General features: G+C 42.7%; 1 protein-coding gene across 2 annotated transcripts in view; it reads right to left on the bottom strand.

Moving 5' to 3' along the window:
* DROSHA (drosha ribonuclease III) overlaps positions 1–13,650 on the bottom strand; it is a 651,577-nt gene that overhangs the window by 116,447 nt on the left and 521,480 nt on the right. The gene's annotated exons all lie outside the window — the stretch shown is intronic.

Here is a 13,650-nt window from a genome sequence, read left to right on the forward strand (position 1 = left end):
CCAGGAAGTGCCGGTAAACGGCTTTCCTCGGTTCACGCTGACAGGGAGAGCCAATTGGCATCTCTCCCTGTCAGATGAGGGGTCTGTGCTGATAATCAGCACATTGATTATTAGCACAACCCCCATCAAAAGGTGCCAATGAGTGCCTCATCAGTGCCCAACACCTGCCAGTCTGTCCCCATAATAAACGCCTTTCAATGCCCACAACAGTGCCAGTGCCCGCAACAGTGCCAATCAGTGCCCGCAACAGTGCCGATCAGAGCCCAAAAAAGTGCCAATCAGCGCCCCCTCAGTAACGCCTGTCAATGCCCCATCGAATTGCCAATCAGTGCCACTAAGTAATGCCTGTCAGTAGCTCCTCATCAGTGCTGCCTATCCAGTGCCACCTATCAGTGCCATCAGTGCCGCCTATCAGTTTTTTTTTTTTTTTATTGTCGTTTTTTTTTCTTTTATAGTGCAAAAATTAAAGACCGCAGAAGTGATCAAATACCACCTAAAGAAAGCTCTATTTGTGCGAAGAAAATGATAAAAATGTAGTTTGGGTACAGTATTGCATGACTGCGCAATTGTCATTCAAAGTGCGAAAGCGCTGAAAGCTAAAAATTGTCCTGGGCAGGAAGGGGGCAAAGTGCCTGGTATGGAAGTGGTTAAAGAAATACCGGGATTATGGCAGCTATCTGCTGCCATAACCCCGGTATTTGACGTCAAAGTACCGACGTAGAATGACAGCGGATGGTCCGGAAGTGGTTAAATACATCAACGGGGTGAATAAGGTTCAGGAGGGCAGTATTTTCAATATGAAACCAAGATCACAAGATCAAGAACACAGGGACATTACTAGCAGGTGGAAAGTTCAAAACTGATCACAGAGCATATTATTTTATTTAAAGTAGTTAATGCTTGCAATAGACTTCCAGCAGAGGTAGTGAGTCAGTCAACAGTAAGTGGATTCAAACATGCATCATTCGCATTCAACAAAGCTTGGGACAAACACAGATCTCAGATATATAGACAAAAGAAAAAATAAATTATGTATAAATAATAATAATAATAAAAAAAAAATGGGCAGACTCGATGGACCACTTGCTCTTTTTTTTGCCATCACTGTTCTATGTTTCTAAGATGCGGTGCCTTGCAAAAGTATTCACCCCCCCTTGGCTTTTTACCTATTTTGTTACATTACAGCCTTTAGTTCAATGTTTTTTTTTAATCTGAATTATATGTGATGGATCAAAAGACAAGTCAGTTGGTGAAGTAAAATTAGAAAAATATATACATAAAACTATTTAAAAAAAAATAAAAAAATGATAATTGGCATGTGCGTATGTATTCACTCCCTTTGTTATGAAGCCCATAAAAAGCTCTGGTGCAACCAATTACCTTCAGAAGTCACAATTAGTGAAATGATGTCCACCTGTGTGTCACATGATCTGTCATTACATATACACACCTTTTTGAAAGGCCCCAGAGGCTGCAACACCTAAGCAAGAGGCACCACTAACCAAACACTGCCATGAAGACCAAGGAACTCTTCAAACAAGGGACAATGTTGTTGAGAAGTAAAAGTCAGGGTTAGACTATAAAAAAATATCCAAATCTTTGATGATCCCTAGGAGCACTATCAAATCTATCATAACCAAATGGAAAGAACATGGCACAACAGCAAACCTGCCAAGAGACAACCGCACACCAAAACTCATGTACCAGGCAAGGAGGGCATTCATCAGAGAGGCAGCACAGAGACCTAAGGTAACCCTGGAGGAGCTGCAGAGTTCCACAGCAGAGACTGGAGTATCTGTACATAGGACGACAATAAGCCGTACACTCCATAGAGTTGGGCTTTATGGCAGAGTGGCCAGGAGAAAGCCATTACTTTCAGCAAAAAACAAAATGGCACGTTTTGCGTTTGCCTTATAGGCATGTGGGAGACTCCCAAAATGTGTGGAGGAAGGTGCTCTGGTCTGATGAGACTAAAATTTAACTTTTTGGCCATCAAAGAAAAAGCTGTGTCTGGCACAAACCCAACACATATAGTTACATAGTAGGTGAGGTTGAAAAAAGACATAAGTCCATCAAGTCCAACCTATCACATCACTCAAAGAACACCATCCATGTTTTTCAGCAGTCGAGACTGGAAAACCTCAGAGTTGAGGGAAAGATGGATGGTGCTAAATACAGGGATATTCTTGAGCAAAACCTGTAGCACTCTGTGAGTGATTTGAGGCTAGGACAGAGGTTCACCTTCCAGCAGGACAATGACCCCAAACATACTGCTAAAGCAACACTTGAGTGGTTTAAGGGGAAACATGTAAATGTGTTGGAATGGCCTAGTCAAAGCCCAGACCTCAATCCAATAGAAAATCTGTGGTCAGACTTAGAGATTGCTGTTTGCAAACCATCCAACTTGAAGGAGCTGGAGCAGTTTTGCAAGGAGGAATGGGCAAAATTCCCAGTGGTAAGATGTGGCAAGCTCATAGAGACTTATCCAAAGCGACTTGGAGCTATGATAGCCACAAAAGGTGGCTCTACAAAGTATTGACTTTAGGGGGGGGGGTAGTTATGCACATTGACTTTTTCTGTTATTTTGTCCTATTTGTTGTTTGCTTCACAAAAAAAAAATCTTCAAAGTTATGGGCATGTTCTGTAAATTAAATGATGCAAATCCTCAAACAATCCATGTTAATTCCAGGTTGTGAGGCACCAAAACACAAAACATGCCAAGGGGGTGAATACTTTTGCAAGGCACTGTAAATTTTAGATACACCTCTGATGTTCATTAATGTTTTACTGTAGTCATTTTCTTTTCTCATTGTACTATCTGGTCAAAACAATTTTTTCTGAAGCTTAATTAAACCAACAGAGCATAAACAGGAACAAAAATAAAGGGCCCACTAAAGGGGACACCTGTTTTAGTGATAACTAAAAAGTGGTCTACCCTCACATTGAAAATATTTTCCCACTTCCTGATGTCTCTCAAGGCTTTAGATGCACTTTAAAAAATGTGTTTGTGTCATACTTTATTACCAGGTATATGCCAGATCAATTGTGTATTATAAAGTATGCCTGTATACTGTGTTCCATTTTCTCCAGTAAGGTTAGAGCTGTGTTGGTGCTCGTCCTAGAGTCCATGAAGCCCTCTGGGAAGATTTGAATTTGCATTGAACACATGTCAGACTGTCAGTAGAACAAATCCTACTGACTTGCATTCAGCAATGATTCCAAGAAGCCATGCACATTGACAAGCGTACTCTCTGTAGGGTTCAGTGAATCCTATTCGTGGTGCCAGCTCATCTCCAATCACCAGAGACAAACTTGTCATGGGTGCACACTAAATGATCAAATACACAAACTTTTCATCAGTCATGAAGCTGATAATAAAATGAAAATATTAATCTGCATTTGACTTTATCTTTCAGATTGGTAGAAAATTCAAGCCGTTATATTGCAATATGGTATAGGAAATTTTTAGTTTTAGCTTATGATAAAGAACATTTCAAGTTAACTCCAGATGCTTTCAGATGTTCTCATTTAATTATTCACCTTTTACATCCCACATTTATGCCTGTCCTACAAAGAATAGAGGAGGGCACACTGAGTTAATGTATTAATAAAGCTACAGTATATCATTTTCTCTTGTTATGAATTGACTAGTAATTGAATATAAACCCCATTCAGTTTCTTTTTTATCTTATTTTGCCATCTATTCACCCAATTGAGGACTTTCCTTCACTTCCTGTTTTGCCACAACAGTATATGATCCAAAGCAAGGAAAATTCCCTTTTAGTTGTCAGTGGAACACAATTTCCTCTCTATTCCTGATCTAGTGCACAACACGTAGTTTGATTTTTTTTCCCTTGCTTTGAGTCCTGGTGAGTGGTGCCCAAACTGACAATGATTCTCCCTAGTGGGAACACAAACATCAACAAAAAACTAAGCGTCAAAAAAAGTTCAAAGTATCAAAGTGCAAATTAAATGTGACTAATTCAATAAGTATTTTGTGCAAAACTTGAATGTTTTCAAAGTGCAAATCAGTCTTTAAAACTAGTCACTCCAAAGTGCCACTAAACCCAGGTTCACACTTAGACCCCTTTCACACCGAGGGCGTTTTGCAGGCACTATAGCATTAAAAACAGCGCCTGCAATCCGCCCTCAAACAGCTGCTCCATTGTTTCCAGTGTGAAAGCCCGAGGGCTTTCACACCTGAGCGGTGCGCTGGCAGGACATCAGAAAAAATCCTGCCAGCAGCTTCTTTGGAGCGGTGAAGGAGCGGTGTGTTTACCGCTCCTCCACCGCTGCTCCCCATTGAAATCAATGGGGCAGTGCTGGGATACTGCCGGCAAAACGCCGCTATTGTGGCGCATTGCGGGCAGTTTTAATCCTTTCTCGGCCGCTAGCGGGGGTAAAAACGCCCCGCTAGCGGCCGAAATGCGCCACAAATCCGATGGTAAAATGCCGATAAAAATAGCGGCGTTTTACCGCCGACGCTATAGGCGGCTCGGTGTGAAAGTGGTCTTAGCTGCGGGAATGAAGCCGTGCAAGTTCAGTTGAACTTGCATGATTTCACTCCCGCATGTCAGCCGCAATTTCAGAGACATCAGTGCAAGTTTCTGCACAGATGTCAATGTAAATCACAGCCGGAAATCACAAAAAGTAGTACAGAAACGGCTTTTTAAAATCTGTGCGGCGCCGCAAATGCAGCGTCACACTGATTAGGATGGTGCCATTTCCGGCAATTGCCAGCAACTGCCACTGATCTGACATGTCAAATTGTACCAATGTGAACCAGGGCTGAAGTGGGAACTCTATCCATCAATCTTGTGATTAAGAATCATAAAAAGATGTTTTTTTTGGGCAATAAACTTTTCCACCACCCCAATATGAATGACCTCACCTGATGTGATCAATCAACTGATGATCTGCTTTTCCTGTCTGATTTGTTTGCGGAGGAATGATATGCCCTAAAGCCTATAGTCAAGAATACCAAGTGTTGGATCAAAGTGGTTCTAAAGGCTTAAGGCTTATTACCTTAATGAATTCTATGCATTAAGGTAAAAACCTTCTGGACGCAGCCCCACCCCCATTATACTTACCTGAGCCCCATCTTGATCCAGCGATGTGCATGAAAGCAGTGGCTCTCCTGGGTCTCTTTCTCTTCACTGGCTCACACAGCAGCAGGAGCTATTGGCTCCTGCTACTGTCAATTACAGCCAGTGAGCCAATGAGGAGTGTGGGTGTGTGCGTGGGGGGTGGGGTCCAGCCACTGTGTGTGTGAATACACACACAGAGCACAGCTTGGGAGCAACCCTGCTTGAGTGCACTCATAGCAAGAAGCTTGATATTTGGAGGCACTTGGCAGAAGGGAGGAGCCAGGACCACCGACGGGGACCCAAAAAGGAGAGGATTGAAGCTGCTCTGTGCAAAGCCATTGCACAGAGCACACTTTTTTTTAAATTTTTTTTTTAGAATCCCTTTAATTTATAAAATCTTTTTTTTTGACGAGCATATTCAGTTAACTGGTCACATTAGTGACCAGTGGTATGTCTAAAACCTTCTTTCCTTGATCTATAAGCACTGAAACTTACAGTAGAGTGAGGATAGTGGGTCACTCACTCTCCAACCTATCCTTTCTCAAAATGCCTTGCATCCTTTTCACATACAGTGCATCCGGAAAGTTATCACTGCGCTTCACTTTTGCAAATTTTGTTATGCTACAGCCTTATTCGAAAATTGATTACATTCATTATTTTCCTCAAAATTCTACAAACAATACCCCATAATCACAACGTAAATAAAATTGTTTGAAATTAGGCTGCCCAAAGACCAGATAGTTTTTTGCGATTCGACACTGCGTCGCTTTAACTGACAATAGTGCGGTCATGCGACGCTGTACCCAAACAAAATTGACATCCTTTTTTTCCCACAAATAGAGCTTTCTTTTGGTGGTATTTGATCGCCTCTGCGGTTTTTATTCATTTTTTGCGCTATAAACAAAAAACAGCGACAATTTTGAAAAAAACACAGTATTTTTTACTTTTTGCTATAATAAATACCCCCCAAAAATATATATATAAAAAATTTTTTTCTTCAATTTAGTCCGATATGTATTCTTCTACATATTTTTGGTAAACAAAAAAAAAAAAAATCGCTATAAGCGTGTATTGATTGGTTTGCACAAAATTTATAGCGTCTACAAAATAGGGGGTAGTTTTATGGCATTTTTATTTGTCATTTTTTTTATTAGTAATGGCGGCGATCTGCTATTTTTATCGGGACTGCGACATTATGATGGACACATCGGACATTTTTGACACATTTTTGGGACCATTGCCATTTATACAGCGATCAGTGTGATTAAAAATACATTGATTACTGTGTAAATGACACTGGTAGTGAAGGGGTTACCACTAGGGGGCAGTGAAGGGGTTAAGTGTGTCCTAGGGAGTGATTCTAACTGTGAGGGGGCTGGGCTTGAACACACGGGACAGTGATCACTGCTCTCGATCACAGAGAGCAGTAGATCACTGTTCTGTCACTAGGCAGAACAGGGAATGCTTTGTTTACATAAGCATCTCCCCGTTCTTCCTCTCCGTGACACGATTGCGGGCACCTGGCGGACATTGAGTCCGCGGGACCCACGGTCACAGAGACCACGGCGGCATGCACGCGCTTGCGTCAATGCTTCTTAAAGGGGACGTACCTGTACACCCTTTTGCCTGCCAGTGCCATTCTGCCGACGTACATCGGCGTGCGCTGGTCGGCAAGCGGTTAAAAAAAAATCACATATACATGTATTCACAGCCTTTGCCATGACACTCAAAATTGAGCTCAGGTGCATCCTGTTTACACTGATCATCCTTGAGCTGTTAGTACAACTTGGAGTCCAGCTGTGGTAAATTCAGTTGATTGGACACGATTTGGAAAGGCACACACCTGTCTATATAAGGCCCCACAGTTAACAGTGCATGTCAGAGCACAAACTAATTCATGAAGTCCAAGGAATTGTCTGCAGACCTCCGAGACAGCATTGTATTGAGGCACAGATCTGGGGAAGGGTACAGAAAAAATTTCTGCAGCACTGAAGGTCCCAATGAGCACAGTGGCCTCCATCATTCATAAATGGAAGAAGTTTGGAACCACCAGGACTAGTTTGTCAAAAGGCACCTTAAGGACTCTCAGACCATGAGAAACACATTTCTCTGGTCTGATGAAACAAAGATTGAACTCTTTGGCCTGAATGGCAAGCGTCATGCCTGGAGGAAAATCAGGCACCCTTCAACACCTGGCCAATACCATCCCTACAGTGAAGCATGGTAGTGGCAGCATTATGCTGTGGGGATGTTTTTCAGCAGCGGGAACTGGGAGACTAGTCAGGATTGAGGGAAATATGAATGCAGCAATGTACATGGATATCCTTGATAAAAACCTGCTCCAGAGCGCTCTGGACCTCAGACTAGGGCAAAGGGTTATCTTCCAACAAGACAACGACCCTAATCACATAGCCAAGATAACAAAGAAGTGGCTACGGGACAACTCTGTGAATGTCCTTGAGTGGTCCAACCAGAGCCCAGACTTGAACCTGATTGAACATCTCTGGAAATATCTGAAAATGGCTGTGCACCGACGCTCCCCATCCAACCTGATGGAGCTTGAGAGGTCCTGCAGAAAAGAATGGGAGAAACTGCCCAAAAATAGGTGTACCAAGCTTGTAGCATCATACTTAAAAAGACTTGCAACTAATGCCGAAGGTGCTTCAACAAAGTATTGAGCAAAGGCTGTGAATACTTATGTACAGTACATGAGATATTTTCTGTTTTTTTATTTTTAATAAATTTGCAAAGATTTCAAACTTTTTTCATGTTGCCAGTATGATATATGGTTTGTGGAATTTTGAGGAAAATAATGAATTTAATTCAGTTTAGAATAAGGCTATAACATAACAAAACGTAGAAAAAGTGAAGCACTGTGAATGCTTTCTGGTTGCATTGTAATACAAGTCATTCTGTGAACAGTCAAGGGAAGATAGTGAAGGTCATTTACACCTCCTCTTCCCTCATTCATTCACAGAACATATTGCATGCTTTGGAAAGAAGACAGGATGTTTTGTGAATGAATGAGACGGAGAGTGACCAACCCACTATCTTCACTGTACTAGAGGCAGAACGGTAAGTTTCAGTGTTGGAAGTATGGCGCTGACAGCAGCGTACAGGATGAAACTACAGTATCTCACAAAAGTGAGTACACCCCTCCCATTTTTGTAAATATTTTATTACATCTTTTCATGTGACAACTCTGAAGAAATTACACTTTGCTACAATGTAAAGTAGTGAGCGTACAGCTTGTTTAACAGTGTAAATATGCTGTCCCCTCAAAATAACTCAACACACAGCCATTAATATCTAAACCGCTGGCAAGAAAAGTGAGTACACCCCTAAGTGAAAAATTTCCAAATTGGGCCCAAAGTGTCAATATTTTGTGTGGCCACCATTATTTTCCAGCCCTGCCTTTACCCTCTTGGGCATGGAGTTCAACAGAGCTTTACAGGTTACCACTGGAGTCCTCTTCTACTTCTCCATGATGACATCACAGAGCTGGTGGATGTTAGAGAGCTTGCGCACCTCCACCTTTTGTTTGAGGATGCCCCACAGATGCTCAATAGGGTTTAGGTCTAGGGACATGCTTGGCCAGTCCATCACCTTTACCTTCAGCTTCTTTAGCAAGGCAGTAGTCATCTTGGAGGTGTGTTTGGGGTTGTTCCATGTTGGATATTGCCCTGCGGCCCACTCTCTGAAGGGAGGGGTACATTCTCTGCTTCAGTATGTCACAGTACATGTTGGCATTCACGGTTCCCTCAGTGAACTGTAGCTCCCCAGTGCAGGCAGCACTCTAACAGCCCCAGACCATGACACTCCCACCACCATGCTTGACTGTAGGCAAGACACACTTGTCTTTGTACTCCTCACTTGGTTGCCACCACACACGCTTGACAAAATCTGAACCAAATAAGTTTATCTTGGTCTCATCAGACCACAGGACATGATTCCAGTAATCCATGTCCTTAGTCTGCTTGTCTTCAGCAAACTGTTGCAGGCTTTCATGTACATCATCTTTAAAAGAGGCTTCCTTCTGGGACGACAGCCATTCAGACTAATCTGATGCAGTGTGCGGTGTATGGTCTGAGCACTGACAGGCTGACCCCCCACCCCTTCAACCTCTGCAGCACTGCTAGCAGTACTCATATGTCTATTTCCCAAAGACAACCCCTGGATATGATGCTGAGCATATGTACTCAGTTTCTTTGGTCGACTATGTTCTGAGTGGAACCTGTCCTGTTAAAGCGCTGTATGGTCTTGGATACCATGCTGCAGCTCAGTTTCAGGGTCTTGGGAACAATCTTCTTATAGCCCAGGCCATCTTTATGTAGAGCAACAATTCTTTTTTTCAGATCCTCCGCGTTCTTTTCCATGAGGTGCCATGATGAACTTCCAGTGACCAGTATTAGAGAGTGAGAGCGATAACACCAAATTTAACACACCTACTCCCCATTCACACCTGAGACCTTGTAACACTAATGAGTCACATGACACCGGAGAGAGAAAATGGCTCATTGGGTCCAATTTGGACATTTTCACTTAGGGGTGTACTCATTTTTGTTGCCAGCGGTTTAGACATTAATGGCTGTGTGTTGAGTTATTTTGAGGGGACAGAAAATTTACACTGTTATACAAGCTGTACACTCACTACTTTACATTGTAGCAAAGTGTCATTTCTTCAGTGTTGTCACATGAAAAGATATAATAAAATATTTACAAAAATGTGAGGGCTGTACTCACTTTTGTGAGATACTGTTAGCATTCACACAAGGGACACCCATTGATAGAGGTGGTTTAGTTTTACACAGTAAATGTCCAAAAATATTTTTTTCCCCAAAGTTCAGCTTTTAACATCCAAGCTCATGTAAAGGCACCTGGAGTTGGATCAAAAGCATTAAAGTAGCCAACTGTCTTGCAACATACAGAAAAAATATTCCAGAAAGGACTGCACAATCTAAAGTGTTTAGACCAGAAATAAATTCAAGGGGTGCTTGTAGTGACTGCAGCAGCTGGCAATATGCATAACCAGATTTAAAAGAGACGTACAGCCAAAGCTCATTTATGTGGATAACAGGAGTGCAGTTCATTCTGCACTCCTGTCACCCATTTTCGGCAGACAGCTAGCTGAAGCCTGCTGTCGGCTGATATCACAGAGCCGGTCCAGGCTCGGGAAAGATCGCGACCATATGATAGGGATCCGCCCACATGCCTGGACCGGCACCTGGCTCGGCCTCTCAGCGAGCTGCTGAAAGCCCGAGCTGGCCGCTCCCACTCCAGTGAGCACTGGAGGGGCTAAGAAGACAGTGGTGGCTGACAGTCATCAGCTCTCTGCTCGGGGAGCTCTGAGAACTGGGCGATCGCCGGTGTTTAATCGATTGGTTCTCAGCCTTAGAGCCGGTGGGGGACAGATGCAGCATTGGACCGATGCTGCATCCACCTAGGCAAGTATGATTCTAAAATAAAAAACATTCCCAGACTTCTCTTTTAGGGCCTTTTCACACTGCGGCGGTTTACAGGCGTTATTGCGCTAATAATAGCGCCTGCAAACCGACCTGAAACAGCCGCTGCTGTCTCTCCAGTGTGAAAGCCCCTGGAGCGGTGTGCTAGCAGGAAGGGAAAAAAAGTCCAGCTAGCAGCATCTTCGGAGCGGTGAAGGAGCAGAGTGTATACCGCTCCTTCACCACTCCTGCCCATTGAAATCAATTGGACAGCGGGGCTATACCGCCAGCAAAGCGCCTCTACAGAGGCGCTTTGTGGTGGTTTTTAACCCTTTCTCGGCCGCTAGCAGGGGGTAAAACAGCCCCGCTAGCGGACGAATACCGACGGTAAAGCGCCGCTTACAATAGCGGCATTTTACCGCCGACACCGCCCCAGTGTGAAAGGGCCCTTAAGGAATAAGAAGCAGCCAGCACTCTAAAAGATGCATTTCCACAATTTATTGTGAATGTACCATGTCACATAGGTCAAACTGCCATGCTGGATTTACCAAGTACATTCACAATAAATCCAGGATATGCATCTTTTTGAGTGCTGGTGACTTCTTACTCTTAATACGTATCAACTTCAAAAGTCTCTGCACGTGCAAAGAATTTTTAATATTTTGATTCTGGAAATGTTATACCTTATACATGCATTGTTTGATTTGTTTTCCCACCTACACAGACAGTATATCATTCAGTACATTTTTTCTATAAATCGACATTTCATAGGAAAAGTGGAAATCTGTCTTTTTTAGGTTAAAATAAATAGCCAGGCCAGTTTCTATCTTTTCAACAAGCACTTGTCACATTAGAGTGGAGAGTTTATGAGACCATCTCTGCTGCTGTATTTGTGCTTCCTCGGCACATACGGATCTATTACTTTCTATTTTGCAGCTCATAAAAAGCCATGCAGGCTTCAGAACGCATGCATTTTTGGACTTCATTTCCTTTATTGCCTTCTGGGAAATGATACAGTGCCATAGAGGTCTAAAACACTGATTTAAATTCTCCTTCGCCTTCTCTCACAACATGAGAAAACAATGGGGAGCACCCCAATGTGACCAAGTGTAAATGATCACCTGGCTCTTGCTAAAGCACAGACTTATTTATGGAGAGGAACTGCTCATGGACGTGAACTGGCTTGTAATAACACTTACAGTATATACATATATAAACAGCCTTTGTGCAATGAATTCAGATCATGTTCAAAAAATGTGCGGTTGTTAAATCTTCAACTGTATTAGACATTAATTGTAGTTAAAGTGGAACTTTAGTTAGAAAATGAAGTCCTGCTAGATGACTTCAGGCTGGCCCCTTTTGCAGGTAAAACAAAAAAAAAGTGCATATACTGTATAAAATCCAGTAATACACTGTCTCACCCTGCTCTGCACATGTGATCAGATCACAAGGAAGCTGTTTCTGTTTGATCTGCAATTGCCATGTTGCTGCACATGTGATCAGTTATGATGCCATATTTGATGGTTTGACAGTATAGATGAGGACACAAGCAAGTGTGACAGTTAGCAATTCTGGCATTCTAGGAATGTATCCATTTTTTGAAACTGTTAAATCGATGGGTTTAGTTCTGCCTTATGATTTACTGCTGTTTAGGGTGTAAAGAGGCGACAAGTGTAACAGTGTATATTAGCAAGGTACGCCTAATTTTGGCAGGCATGCTAAATACACACCTGTGGGCTGGCTTCATAATCCTCCCAGGAAGAGAGTTCTGGGCTCAGACTTGGAGACAGTTCTGCCCGGCAGACGGGAAGTTTTTTTCCAAGGAGGTCGGGAGGGTCCCAGTAGGAGATGGCTCTAGGAGAGAGGCAGGAGGTCTTGGAGTCTAAGGCTGCAGGTGGTACCCGATGCGTTCACGTCTGTAGCAGGCAGACGTGGGCTGCGACCGAACAGCACGAAGATGACAGTGGAGATTGTAGGTGGCAGTTTGAACCCTGTGTAAGCTAGGAGAGAGCTTGACCCAAGCATACAGGTCTGAGGAACAGACCTATAACCTAGGCGTAAGGCCTGTAGCAGCTGTATCGACAGTAGGTAAGCCAGGAGGCTGAATAACCATGAAGTTTGTGTTTATACAATGATAGTGGAACCCCCTGCGGGGGAAGATTACTGTTTGATTTGAACTTTTTTTTTTTTTTTTAAATAAAAGTGGGCTGCCATGCCCTTCACCTCCCTGGCGGTATGATTATGTCTGATTTTTTTATGCTGAAAGCGGTACATTGTTTTGCATGGAAATTTGGCGTTTTATATTGTAGGCCTGTAACTCACTTAAATCTGTCCAAACAAGAGTCTAGTAGACATCCCGAGTATGATAAAGTTTGAAACACAAAATCATAAATTATAATATAATAAATAACTATAAATAATTCTAATATTATAACAATACAATTTATTCAATATTGTAACCAAATCAAAAACACAGAAATTTGCCCAGTTGCAGAATTGTCGCTGTTGTCACTTTTAGTGTTTGATGACAAATTTCCCCACAAATCACTATCACTCAATTCTGCAAGTGATTCTAATTTACCATCGCTGTTTTCTAGCTGGTCTAAAAATAGGATTTTTATAACAGCTTACCTGTAAAATCCTTTTCTTTTAAAGTACATCACGGGACATAGAGCCATAGCAATTACAATGTGGGTTATAGTCCACCTTCAGGTGCTGGACACTGGCACACCCTAAACAGGAAGTTGCCTCCCTATATAACCCCTCCCATACCGGGAGCATCTCAGTTTTGTAGCAAAACAGTACAAGTGTATACTAGAAAGAGGGGCGGGATCTCTGTGTCCCGTGATGTACCTTCAAAAGAAAAGGATTTTACAGGTAAGCTGTTATAAAAATCCTATTTTCTTTAATCGTACATCACGGGACACCGAGCCATAGTAAATACTATGTGGGATGTCCCAGAGCAATGCCAACTGAGGGGAGGGAGACACAACAGAATTAGGGCACCGTGAGATCAGAGGACTTATACTGCTGCCTGCAGTACACTGCGCCCAAAGACGACATCCTCATGTCTTTTAACATCCACCTGATAGAATCTGGTAAATGTATGGATTTAAGACCAA

The sequence above is a fragment of the Aquarana catesbeiana genome, linkage group LG05, assembly GCF_042186555.1.
Source record: "Aquarana catesbeiana isolate 2022-GZ linkage group LG05, ASM4218655v1, whole genome shotgun sequence".
NCBI classification, from domain to species: Eukaryota; Metazoa; Chordata; class Amphibia; order Anura; family Ranidae; genus Aquarana; species Aquarana catesbeiana.